A 12970-nucleotide genomic window follows, 5' to 3' on the forward strand; every position below is an offset into this window, starting at 1 on the left:
CTTTTCTCTTTCGACTGTGCTCTGACCATCTACTGCTCTTATTCTTGGATGCTTCACACACCCCTGTTCTCCTCAGCTGGTAAAAGTCTCACACACATTAACGTCGCTTCAGTTTTTTCAAAACACCTCCTAGATAAACACCTTTCCCACAGGAACACACTTTCTTGCTAATCGAAAGGATTTTCACTTCATCGATTAGCACTACATATATGCTACACCTGTTTTCCTTATTACAGGATTTAAATAATTCCAAAGAAACAACCAGCTTCTTCAGAACACAGTAAAATCTCCATCGGCATCGCAAAATCGGCTTAGCATCGTTTTCCTCTACTTTTCGCTTCTACCAATCAGATTCCAGCATCTTACACTCCACACTGTAAATTTCAAACAATCACATTCCATACTTTTTCAGTAAACAAACTCGCTGTCGTCATGACCTTATATCATTTGGTATTTTCAATTTCATAAATAATTCATTTCTTTTTAAAACATAATGACGGTATTATCGGTTTCGCCAGGTAGAAATCGTTTGATTTCTTTTTGTTTACAAGTCTCGATATAACAATAAAACTAAACATCAAGATTATTATCTACCCTCATCTTTTACTAGAAGCTTTCTCCATACTTTCAAAATTCTGTGTACAAAAGATTTCTATTTTGTATTCAAAGAATTCCTATACCTGTGCCTTTGACATAATTAATTGTTTATTAAAAATCGACTATTACTATAATATCGATATCTACCTGCCTTATCATAGTTTAGAAAAACCATTACTCATTCTTATCTATTTGGTTTTTACAGAAATAATTTTCCTATTTATTTATTAAATCGAGTTTTTTGGTTGATGAAATTAAATTTATATTATGATCTTTAAATATTTTAGACCAATTCAAACCATAACAATATATATCTAATATATACTATATATACTTTATATTTATATCTAATATTAGATAATTCCTTTTTTGTTGTGTTTGTTATTATCAGGAGGTTTGTATAAAAAATAATTTTCAAAAAATTGTACGGAAAGACTTCAAAAACAGTTTGACAATAAAGAGTTAGACTTCAAAAACAATAGATGACGCCATACTATGAGTAACAAAGGAAATTAGAAATAACAAAATAAATGTCAGTATTGATAGATTAGGCAATAGCCATACCACAATGAATATACCAGTTTTTGTTAAATCACCAAAGTTAAGCAGTGTCGGGCGCGGTTAGCACTTAGATGGGTGACCGTTGGGGAACACCGCATGTTGTTGCCTTCCTTCTCGGAAACGGCAGGACCGATTTTCATGAAATTTCACATGTGTATTCTGTATGTATGAGAATAGGTTTTTATCTATTTTTTATACCATTACCACCTATATATTTTTAGATAAGTGGTAAGGGTGGTTCAACGCAAACATTTTTTTTATTTTTTAAACAAAATATTTTATTTTTGTTTTTAATATGTGGCATTAAAAAATAGATACAGACCTTAATTTTTACCCCTCTATTACTAACTCCTTTTTTAATAGCCATGTTGGTCTCACATAGTTAGTTGCCATACTTCTTCGAAATGGCTGAACCGATTTTGATGTAATTTTACATGTGTATTCTGTAGGTTTGAAAATAGTTCGTTATCTATTTTTAATACTTGTAATATGTAAGAGTGGTTCACCCAATCATTTTTTTTATTTTGTTTACAAATTTTTTTATTTTTACTTTTTTATGATATGGTATTAGGAAATAAAATAGACCTTAATTTTCACCCTTCTATTACAAACCCATATTTTTTAATAGCTATATTAGTATCACAGAGTTAGTTGTCATACTCTGCCGAAGCCACTTCACCGATTTTAATGAAATTTTATGTTTATATTCGGTAGGTTGTGATCTATTTTTCATACCCCTAAGAGTGCTTCGTCCAATTTTTATTTTTATTTTTTTATGACGTGGCTTAAACACTACATATAACCCTTAATTTTCACCCTTCTATTACCAACCCCAATTTTTTAATAGCGAAATTAGTGTGACAGAGTTATTAGTGTCACAGAGTTAGTTGCCACACTCCTTCAAAACGGCTTTACCGATTGTTATTGAAATGTTATATGTATATTCGATTGAGCATACTACTTTAAGATTTTTCCAGGAAAGTTGTTTTCATTCAAATCAGTTGACACAGTTAATATTGTAGCATTTGAAAAATTCTTTGGATATGTTTTGAAATCATCTCGTATTTGTTAAAATATCAAAGAATAATCTTAGTGTATTTCTGCTTTCTTTTGTACAAGTTAAAACACCGAATCGTTCAACTTCCTTTTATTTGCGTCGCTAGAGTTAATGTAAACCACTTTATAGTTTGTTTATATTTCACAAGATGCGTATTTTGTCGGTATTCTTTGATCAAAGCCTCTTTTAGGATATTTTGCGTTCCCGTTATCGTTGTGTTTTGTTTATACCAAGATTGTATGAATTGATTGAATGAAACAGAATGACGATATTAGATTTTTGTTTTGATACAGTGCAACAACAACCGCTGATACGTATTTCGACCTTCTTAGGTCTCTTCAGAACGGTATAGTCACTGCTCTGAACCAAAACAAAAATCTCTCCCGTCCTAGACAATAGTTATTAAAATAACTATATACGGACGTAACTACGCCATCTAAAAACATAAAGAAAAATCAAACGATTTTTACTTAGCGAAACCGAATTCAAATCTTAACCACTGTGTTTCCTAAAATTTGCGAAACAAACAGCTGGATAAATTACTCGGCAAGGGAATCTAAAATTGCATTCCACAAGCCGTTTATCCTGGTCAAAATTCGTAGTGAATTCAGTTTCTGGTACTTCAAATGAAGTAAATAACAAAATAGAATGACGGTATTAGATTTTTGTTTTGATACAGTGCAGCAACAACCGCTGATACGTATTTCGACCTTCTTAGGTCTCTTCAGAACGGTATAGTCACTGCTCTGAACCAAAACAAAAATCTCTCCCGTTCTAGACAATAGTTATTAAAATAACTATATACGGACGTAACTACGCCATCTAAAAACAAAAAGAGAAATCAAACGATTTCTACTTAGCGAAACCGAATTCAAATCTTAACCACTGTGTTTCCTAAAATTTGCAAAACAAACAGCTGGATAAATTACTCGGCAAGGGAATCTAAAATTGCATTCCACAAGCCGTTCATCCTGGTCAAAATTCGTAGTGAATTCAGTTTCTGGTACTTCAAACGAAGTAAATAACAAAAATATACCGTTCTGAAGAGATCTAAGAAGGTCGAAATACGTATCAGCGGTTATTGCTGCACTGTATCAAAACAAAAATTTAATACCGTCATTTTGTTTTGTTATTTACTTCGTTTGAAGTACCAGAAACTGAATTCACTACGAATTTTGACCAGGATGAACGGCTTGTGGAATGCAATTTTAGATTTCCTTGCCGAGTAATTTATCTAGCTGTTTGTTTCGCAAATTTTAGGAAACACAGTGGTTAAGATTTGAATTCGGTTTTGCTAAGTAGAAATCGTTTGATTTCTCTTTTTGTTTTTAGATGGCGTAGTTACGTCCGTATATAGTTATTTTAATAACTATTGTCTAGGACGGGAGAGATTTTTGTTTTTGGTTCAGAGCAGTGACTATACCGTTCCGAAGAGACCTAAGAAGGTCGAAATACGTATCAGCGGTTGTTGCAGCACTGTATCAAAACAAAAATCTAATACCGTCATTCTGTTTTGTTATTTACTTCGTTTGCAGTACCAGAAACTGAATTCACTACGAATTTTGACCAGGATAAACGGCTTGTGGAATGCAATTTTAGATTCCCTTGCCGAGTAATTTTTCCAGCTGTTTGTTTTGCAAATTTTAGGAAACACAGTGGTTTCGCTAAGTAGAAATCGTTTGATTTCTCTTTTTGATTGAATGAACTTTAAAAATAATTGCTAAATAATAATATAGTATAGAGTCACAGTAGCAGTTAAATGTGTAGTATTGAGCAGTCAATAGTTGCAGTTTAAGTGAGGTTCCAGAAGGTGAGGAACAAGAATCGTTGTTTCCATCCTCGTTTTGTTTCTCCCTTGTTGTCATCCCTGGCTTTTTGGCAGTTTGGAGATGAATTTGTTCCTGTTCAGAGATTTCCAATCCAGTTTCAACCCTTAAAAACTTAAGTGCTTTTGTTTTGGTGAAATCAGGTAACATTTTATGTTAAATTTTAAAGTCAAAATAGACATTTTTTAAAAATATAATAATTGCTTTCATTATTTAAAACGATAATTTTTTATTTGCCACAGTTTATAGCTCAGTAACATTTGTAAATTGTGTAGCAATAAAGTTTGTATAGGAATAAGACATAATTATGTAAGTTTTTTCTTCTTTATTTATTTTGGTATGAATCTCTGTAACTAATAATGTAATTTTTTGTGCCATCTGCATTTTTGTAACTGTTTGTGGTGACACAATAATAAATGTTTGATTTACGCCTTTAGCAATAAGAAATCGTATAACAGCCCGTACTTCACAATCAGCGTGACTCACGATTGTTGGAGGCATCTTAAACACTGGAGTAAACAAGTATACGATGAAGAATCAGACTGTAATGGCGTCAGTGCGTAGACAAGAGATGTAGGTAACCAGCGCTCATGCGCGGAACGCCGACATGCCTCGTATTTCTCTAAATCATTGTTGTCTTTTTATTTTAGGAAAGTCTCCTAACCATTTTTGTATTTTCAGAATACAAAGAATTATTTCAATAGTTACAACTAGTTGTTGTAATCGTTATAATTGGGCACCTCGCAGCGGCGTCCATTTTAAATTGCTAGAGGTCCTCCCTGTTTGTTTTGTTTGTCCATTTGTTCCAGGAGATTCATGTAAGTATCCCTTTGTTTCATTTTTGTAGTTGCCCCAATCCTACCCCATTGCCATTCAACTTATCCACGACCCAGCTGAGTTTATCCAAACAAACCCTGAGTGCCGTTCGCACAGTACCGTTTATTTTGCTTGTCCTATCTCTACCCCCAGTAACTTCTGTCCCCAATTCTAACCCCCATAGTAATACCTTATGTGGTAGGCAAAATATTACATTACAAAGTGGCGCCCGACGTGGGGAATTTTTCAAGCTTTTGAATATTCCCGCATATGTAGTAGTCTTAACAAAGTAAGACAGATTCCTTTCCCCCAAGCTATATCTTTTTCAATTTTTCCCTAGTTTTCTGCCATTTATATGAGACCCCCTCTTTTGAATAGTGCCCCAGTGTCTCACAAACAGTAATTGCATATGTAATGTATATCAACATATGTATTGTATAGTAACATATGTATTGTTGTTTTTTTTATTTAATGTACTGTAGAAATGTTTATATTGTAGATTTTATCTATATTGGAAATGAAAGCAAATATTTGAGATTGAATATTTAAATATGAATTTTAAATGATGTTTTGATATTGAAATGATTTTTAAAAGTTAATTAACAGTAACAAATTGTTGTTGCATTTATTCTTACTTGATTTGACAGACTTTACAGAATAATCGGTTTTTGTAATTTTTGTTTTGTTCGATCATTTTGAGTAAATGTGTGTAATGTTCGACTGACTTTTGTTTGAGCTGTGTATTTGTGCTTTGCCCTTTGTCCCAGCTGTGTAATTGTTTCCCCTATGCCCCTTGTTTCCTACTAACAATCTCAGACGGTGTGTTTTATGCCACGGATTAGTTGGAGATTATAGTCCCCTGTGTCCCCTTTTGTTTCCTAATTAACCATCTCTAACGGCGTTCTTTATGCCACGGATTAGTAGCAGATTGTGAACGAGAAGTAGTCCCCTGTGTCCCTTCTGTTTTTCTCATTATCCATCTCAGACGGTGTTTTTTATGCCACGGGTTAGTTGGAGATTATGTCCCCTGTGTTCCCTTTTGTTTGTGAATGAGAAGTAAAGATTGTTTTTTGTGTTCCCTTCCTTGTATCAGAATGACCACAAGTGTAGACTCGTGATCGGAGGTGCTGTTTAGTTTTGACTAGGAGCAGTCTCATTTAGTAGTCAGAATAAGAATTGTCTATTTTGTGTTGTTTTGTGTAGCTCAATCAAAAGTCAAGTTTTCAATATTATTAGTATTTTTGCCTCCTGTATGTGCAGTTTATTAAGTCTGTTGTTTTGTCTCCCCCTGTATGTGTAGTTCATTGAGTTTTTTGTTTTGAAATATTTTTTTTCAGTTACATTGTGTATTTGCTTTCATCCAATAAATCAAGTCTATTCCAAGTATCTGCTATTGATTTCCAAATACTATTTCCATTTTCTTTTATGTTCAGTGTTAGTAAAACTACGTACAAATATTCTCGTCGTATATTTAATTCTGCAAGCCAAATAATCCGTATAAATAATTTATTTCGTATATCAACGCAGGCCTTCTTTTAAGTGTTTATAAGTCATTAATTTCGCCTTCTTCTAAGTGTGTAGATAATTATTGAGTTTTGAATCAGCTGAGTTCCGTACGAAAATATAGGTCAAATATTTTCGTGAGAGAAATAATGATTTTTTTTATTTTTTGAATGTTTTAAATGGATATGTTTTGTCCTTGTGTCGTTGTTGCTCGTCCTGAAATCTACGGATATAATTCGTCAGATAGATATACAAGAGTTGTAATAGATTTTCCTATTTAATAGTCCAGGTAATGTGATGACAAGTTTTAAGCCCCGAAAAATAAAATGTTTTCTGATTTTATAGTCCATGTTTTGTCCGTGTTTCCGTATTGTCTTTTGTTTTATAGGTAGAAGGAAATAATTATAGGACTTAGCTTGTCCATGGCTAAGACCCATTTGTTAGTGACAAAGCGAAAGTTTTGCTATGTTTTCTTCTCTCTGTTAGTTCCGTGTCTCCCCGTGTTTCTCCCTTGTTCTTTTTTGTGTATAAGTAGGAGGAAATAATGATGCGACTTCGTTTTGTCCATAGCTAAGGCCGATTTGTTAGTGACAAAGCGAAAGTATTGTTATGTTTTTTCTGTCAGTTAGTTTTGTGTCTTTCTTTCCGTATCTTTGTGTGGTCAGATGTTGTAGTAGAGGTGTAATGATGGTACTGAATGTATTAGTTTGTGGTTGAATCTTGTGTTTTTTGAAATATCATGTAGGACGTACAGGCACGTGACCTGGATTTGTGTATCATTGGATATTTTTGTTGAAATAAGACTGAGCAGCTACATTCCTTTCCGTGAGTTGATATTATTATGGTCTTCTAATAAAGTTTATTAGACAAAATAGAAGGGATAAGACTTTCTATGTGTTGATGTTAGGCTATTGTCTGAGTCTCAATAGCATTCCTTTGTGTTGTGGTGTATGTGATGTGGTGTTTGTGATGTTCATGATTTGGCAGAAGCGGAGGTACAAACACTGGCATTGTCCATTGTGACGCTCTGATATGCTGAGGTGAAAGTATCTTGCCGCCGCTTATCGTGAAAATATTTTGTATGTCGATTGTGAGACCACGTTCTTGAAACATCTGAAGAGTATTATTGTTAAATGACCCACTAAGAATTCCCCAGTTTTATGTTGTGACCCTGTTCGAGATTTGTTGAATAATAGTGAACTTTTCTTTGTGATTTGTGTGACGAATATGTTGGATCCAATTATCATCCGTGAATGATGACGTTTTATTTCTTGATGGTGCCCTTTTATTCCCTTCCCTAAACTATGTCTTTGACCTTATTAGTTGTCATGAGAGGAACGGTTAGGGCGATGAGTTTTGGATTCGTCCGTCAGGTGACCTGTTGAGCTTTTAAGGAAGATAAGCCATTAGTTTTTGCCTTGTATATATATACTCTTCTTCTTTACTCTTTTTGCACATGAGTTTGAGATTTGTGTACCCAGTTAGAAGTTTGATTAGTGATGCCGGACTGTTATATGTTTTTGTCCCTTTGTAAGACTGTAATGATGTTTCTGTTCCTTTTTTGTTTTCTTTGGAAGACTGTTACGATTTTTTTTTTGTTTTCTTTTGGAAATATTAGTTTGAGACTGAACTGATTGTGTATCGATTATGGCTTGTATGCCATGTGCCCCTTTTTGTTCTTCTTTTTAAAGATTGTGGATTAACATTTTGGATTTATTTTCTTCTTTTGTCCTTTTGGGAGTTTCCTGACTTGGAAATGTTTCGCTGTGATCGATCCCGGAGGATATTCCTATGGAACTATTGGCCATCCTGTTTTCTTCTGTTTGTGTTAGTTTGAGTTTCAACCAATGAATGAGCTTTAAATTCTATAAGAGAAACACTTACTCATAATTGTTTATTTAGGTGCTGGTATAATTTTAATATGAAAATAAGTTATATGTAAATTTATCAATTAATATAAATACTGTGTGTATGCAATCAAATTACGGTACCTGTGATGTTGATGTAACTTCTTCTTCTCCCACAGTGCACTGGGGTTGACTCGGATGGGACAGAATCTTCTCAGTCGCGTGGTCAGGTTACACAAAATTACTGAAGTGTTTATCGCGCTGATTTATACAAGACTGCTGGAGTGTTTACCGCGCTGATTTATACAAGACTAGATCTAAGACTGAAGTGCGTGTCGTCTTCTAGATTCGCTCCCTTCAGACTGTTAGGAGGCGGACTGTACAGGTCCGTATTAATTCACGATTGACAAGACATACACACACGTTAATTAAAGAATTAAATATAAAAATAAAATAATAAAAATTATTAATAAAAAACTAAGAATATATGTGGAGGGACGTAACATTCCCACACACCAAAATGCATATTTGCATTTTTAGTCAATATAAGGCAAAGGGCATAGCTTAACCAAAGGTCGCCTAAGTTCACCTTTCGCGGTTTGTACGATAGCTACGCGAGCAATATCATCTTGACCGAAAATTAAAGTTTTAATTCGACCCATTTGCCATTGTAAGGGAGGCTTGGTCTCATTACGTATTAGTACGAGTGTACCTATATTAGGGTTACCCTCATTTTTATGCCACTTCGTGCGTTGATGAAGAGTATGTAAATATTCTCTGCTCCATCTCTGCCAAAAGTCTGCATGTAATCGTTGCAGCAATTGCCAACGACTTAGTCTATTTAAATGAACATCACTGTAATCCCGATCGGGAATTATCTTTAAAGGCTCTAGTGTAAGAAAATGACCAGGTGTTAACACTGAAAAATCATTTGGATCATTACTGACAGGACATAAGGGACGACTATTTAAGACAGCCTCTATTTGTATGAGTAATGTATTGAATTCTTCATAAGTTAAAACCTGTTCGCCTATGACTCTAGACACATGTGTTTTTACGCTTTTTATACCCGCTTCAAACAATCCACCAAAATGGGAAGCTGCCGTAGGATTTAAATGCCATGTAATGACGTCGTTTTTATCAAAATGTGACTTAATGTCTTCTAAATAGGATTTTGCTCCTACAAAATTTGTTCCGAAATCAGAATAGACAACAGAGCAACGTCCTCGACGTGCTATAAAACGTCTGAATAAGGCTAAAAATGCCTCGATACTAAGTTCGGATACCAATTCTAAGTGCAAAGCCTTAGTGGCAAAGCATACAAATAGGCAAATATAGGCTTTCGTTCGTTTAGCATTTTTAAGCTTATTGGCTCGTATCAGAAAAGGACCGCCAAAGTCGACGCCAACGCAAGAAAATGGTTTGGCCTTGGATATCCGTAGGTCGGGAAGAGCCTCCATAGGTGGCTGATAATTTTGAGGTTTTAGTCTCCAACAGGAAAGGCATTTTGAAAGAACACTACGAATAACACGTTTGGATGAAATTATCCAAAAGTTTTGTGACAAGGCGAAGTGCGTACCTTGAATGCCAGCATGTAGATGTACAATATGAATTTCCGAAATAAGTAATTTAATAAAATTACCTTTGGAAGTTAAAAGAAGAGGAAAGCGCTTGTCATACGCTAATTCTGACTGGCTAAGTCTTCCGCCCAGTCTGAGGAGATCATGTGAATCAAAGAAGGGATTTAATTTTTTCAAATATTTGAATTTTATAGAATTACCCTTAACCTGTTCTATTTCCTCCTTCAAATATCTTTGTTGCACTAATCTAATTAGTTGATTAGTGGCGTTACTTTGCTCCTGAATAGAAAGCCTTCCAACTGTTCGTTGATTAACTGATTTTAGGTTACCAACAAATCTAAGAACATAGGAAAAGATACGTTTTAATTTTGAAAAGGAAGAAAATCGATTACAGAGATTATCGACAAATTCATCAGATGGAAAAGACAAAAGACAACTTTTCTGTTTCAATTCTACGTTATGCTCGATAGAATTGGTCAAGGAGAATGACCAGTTATCTTCAGTAGTGCGAAGAAAGTCCGGACCCACCCACCAAGCAGGAGTATTTAAGAAATCCTCAGGGAAAAGTCCTCGGGATCCGTGATCCGCACTATTTAATGAAGAAGGAATATATCGCCAGTGTTTTGAAGCAATTCTGTCTTGAATATAAGAAATTCTGTTACTGATGAAGGTTTTCCATTTATATGGCTGTGAATTAATCCAATGAAGAACAACAGTCGAATCTGACCATGCGTAAATTCTACTAAACGGTATAGTGAGAGTCTGCAGTATATAAGATAATAATTTACTAAGAATTACTGCTGCATTGAGCTCGAGACGAGGAATAGTTTGTACCCTGGTAGGAGATACCTTTGTTCGGGCTAAAAGAAAATAAGTTTTGATGACTCCTGTATCATAACACACACGAAGGTATGTAACAGCAGAAGATCCACGTAAAGAAGCGTCGCAAAAGCCATGAAGCTCACAGGAAATAATTCCATTTAAAGAAATATGACGAGGTATAGTAAACTTAGACAGTATAGGCAGTTCGATTTTAAATTGTTCCCACCTTGAAGTAATTTCCAAAGGTGGAGTTGCATCCCAATCTAAATCAAGTAGCCAAAGACGCTGAATAATAGTCTTCACTATCAAAGTGACAGGATTAAGAATACCGTAAGGATCGAATATGCGAGCTATTTGGGCTAAGAGATTTCGCTTTGTACAGGAAGCTTGAAGAGGTAAAATTTTGTAAAAGAAATCATCAGATGATGGATTCCATTCAAGTCCTAATATCTTCAACGAAGATTGATCTAAGTCAAATGAAAAAGACTGTTGCAGAATATGATCCAAAGGAATATTAGCGAGAGAGAATAACTGAGGGGCATTACTTGCCCATTTTCGTAACTCAAATCCACCACGTTTCAATAAAGATATTAATTCTTTTATAGCAAGAACACTAATCCTTTCCTGTCACCACATCATCTACGTAAGTATCTTTTAGGAGTATAGATGAGGCCACAGGTAAGTCCGGTTCGTCGAGTGCTAGCTGCTGTAGAGTACGAATTGCAAGATATGGTGAGCTAGACACACCGAAAGTAACCCGAGTAAGTTCGTATTCAGCAATAGATTCCTGTTCCGAAAAACGCCAAAGTATTCTTTGAAATCTTTGTTGCTCAGGAGCAATAAGAATCTGAGTAAACATGGATTTAATATCTGCAGTAAAGACATATTTATGGAACCTGAATTTAAGCAATAAATTTACAAGATCATTTTGTAATTTATGACCTGAATATAACGTATCGTTTAAAGACGGAAAGTTAGGGGCGTGTGCGGAAGCATCAAACACAACGCGCAATGGAGTAGTACTGGACTCCTTGTAAATACAATGGTGCGGTAGATAATAGGCATTATTTATTGCCGTACTAGGCTGAATAAGATTTAAATAATGATTATCTATGAAACTTTTGATAAAGCTTGAATATTGAATCTTAAGTAATTCATTTTTGGCAAATCTGCGCTCTAAAGAACTAAATCTTTGTAAGGCTAAACGTTTCGTGTCGCCAAAAGAAGGTATTTCGTTTTTAAAAGGCAGCTTTACTACAAATCTGCCCTCGGAATTTCTATAAGTGGTATGAGTATACAGCTTCTCACAGAACGAGTCTTCCCGAGAATAAGATTTAACTTCTGGTACTTCCTCAATGACCCAGAATTGTTTTAATGTCGCATCTAATTGCTCAGAATCATTAGCAGAAAATGACGTGAAAAAGGAATGAATATTTGTTATATTTGTAGGTGGAATATTTCCTATCAAAACATAACCGAAACTTGTTTCAAGAGCTGAAAGCTGATCATTACGGGTTTTAATAATTCCTCCTGTTAAGATGTAAGGAAAGATATTTGCTCCTAATCGAATATCAACTTTACCTGGAATATTTGCCATTTTATCAGCCAACCTTAAATGTTGAAGATACGGCAAGTTGTCTAAAGAAATTGAAACAGTTGGCATGTTTTGACAGATTTGAGGAAGAATTATTGCATCTATCTCGCAATGAAAGTTTATGTCATAAGACGAAGAAATGTTCAATTTTACGCCTGATTTGGCTGGGGTGCACATTCTATCAAGACCTTGTATCGATAAAGCCGCATTGAATTTAGGGAGACTTAATTTGTCTGCACAATCTTTACTAATGAAGTTAGCTTGAGACGCACTGTCTAACAAGGCTCTAACTTCCAAGGCTTTACCAAAACGATCGAGAACATAGATTGTAGCTGTAGCTAGCAAGACATTATTTGTCAAAGTATTTGATAAGGCGGAAACAGAGGGCATAGGATCGTTAGATGAACTAGCAACCTCGTTGTGAGAAGAATAAGAGGAATGATCATTCGCATTGAGATTATCAAAATGAAGAGCAGTATGATGTTTTTTATTGCAATGTGTACATCTTTTGGATGAAAGGCATTTGATCGTAACATGAGTTTTTGACAAGCAGGTTATACAACATTAATTCTGTTTAGCAAAGTCAAAACGTTTTTGAGGTGATTTAGCAAGAAATTGATTGCATTTAAATAAAGCATGATCCGAACCACAAAATAGACACTTATTTTTGACAGAACTGGTCAAAAATGTAGAAGTTTGACGAGATGAATAGCTTACGTTATTAGAAGTATCGGAATGAATATATTTAACATTTCTGCTGACTTGCC

The 12970-nt window shown here is 34.7% G+C and overlaps 1 pseudogene; it reads left to right on the forward strand.

The window, feature by feature from the left end:
- Positions 1-1147: 1147 nt before the first annotated feature.
- LOC140432934 (5S ribosomal RNA) lies at positions 1148-1266 on the forward strand (annotated as a pseudogene).
- Positions 1267-12970: the final 11704 nt, after the last annotated feature.

The sequence above is a fragment of the Diabrotica undecimpunctata genome, chromosome 1 (assembly GCF_040954645.1).
Source record: "Diabrotica undecimpunctata isolate CICGRU chromosome 1, icDiaUnde3, whole genome shotgun sequence".
In the NCBI taxonomy this organism is placed as follows: Eukaryota; Metazoa; Arthropoda; class Insecta; order Coleoptera; family Chrysomelidae; genus Diabrotica; species Diabrotica undecimpunctata.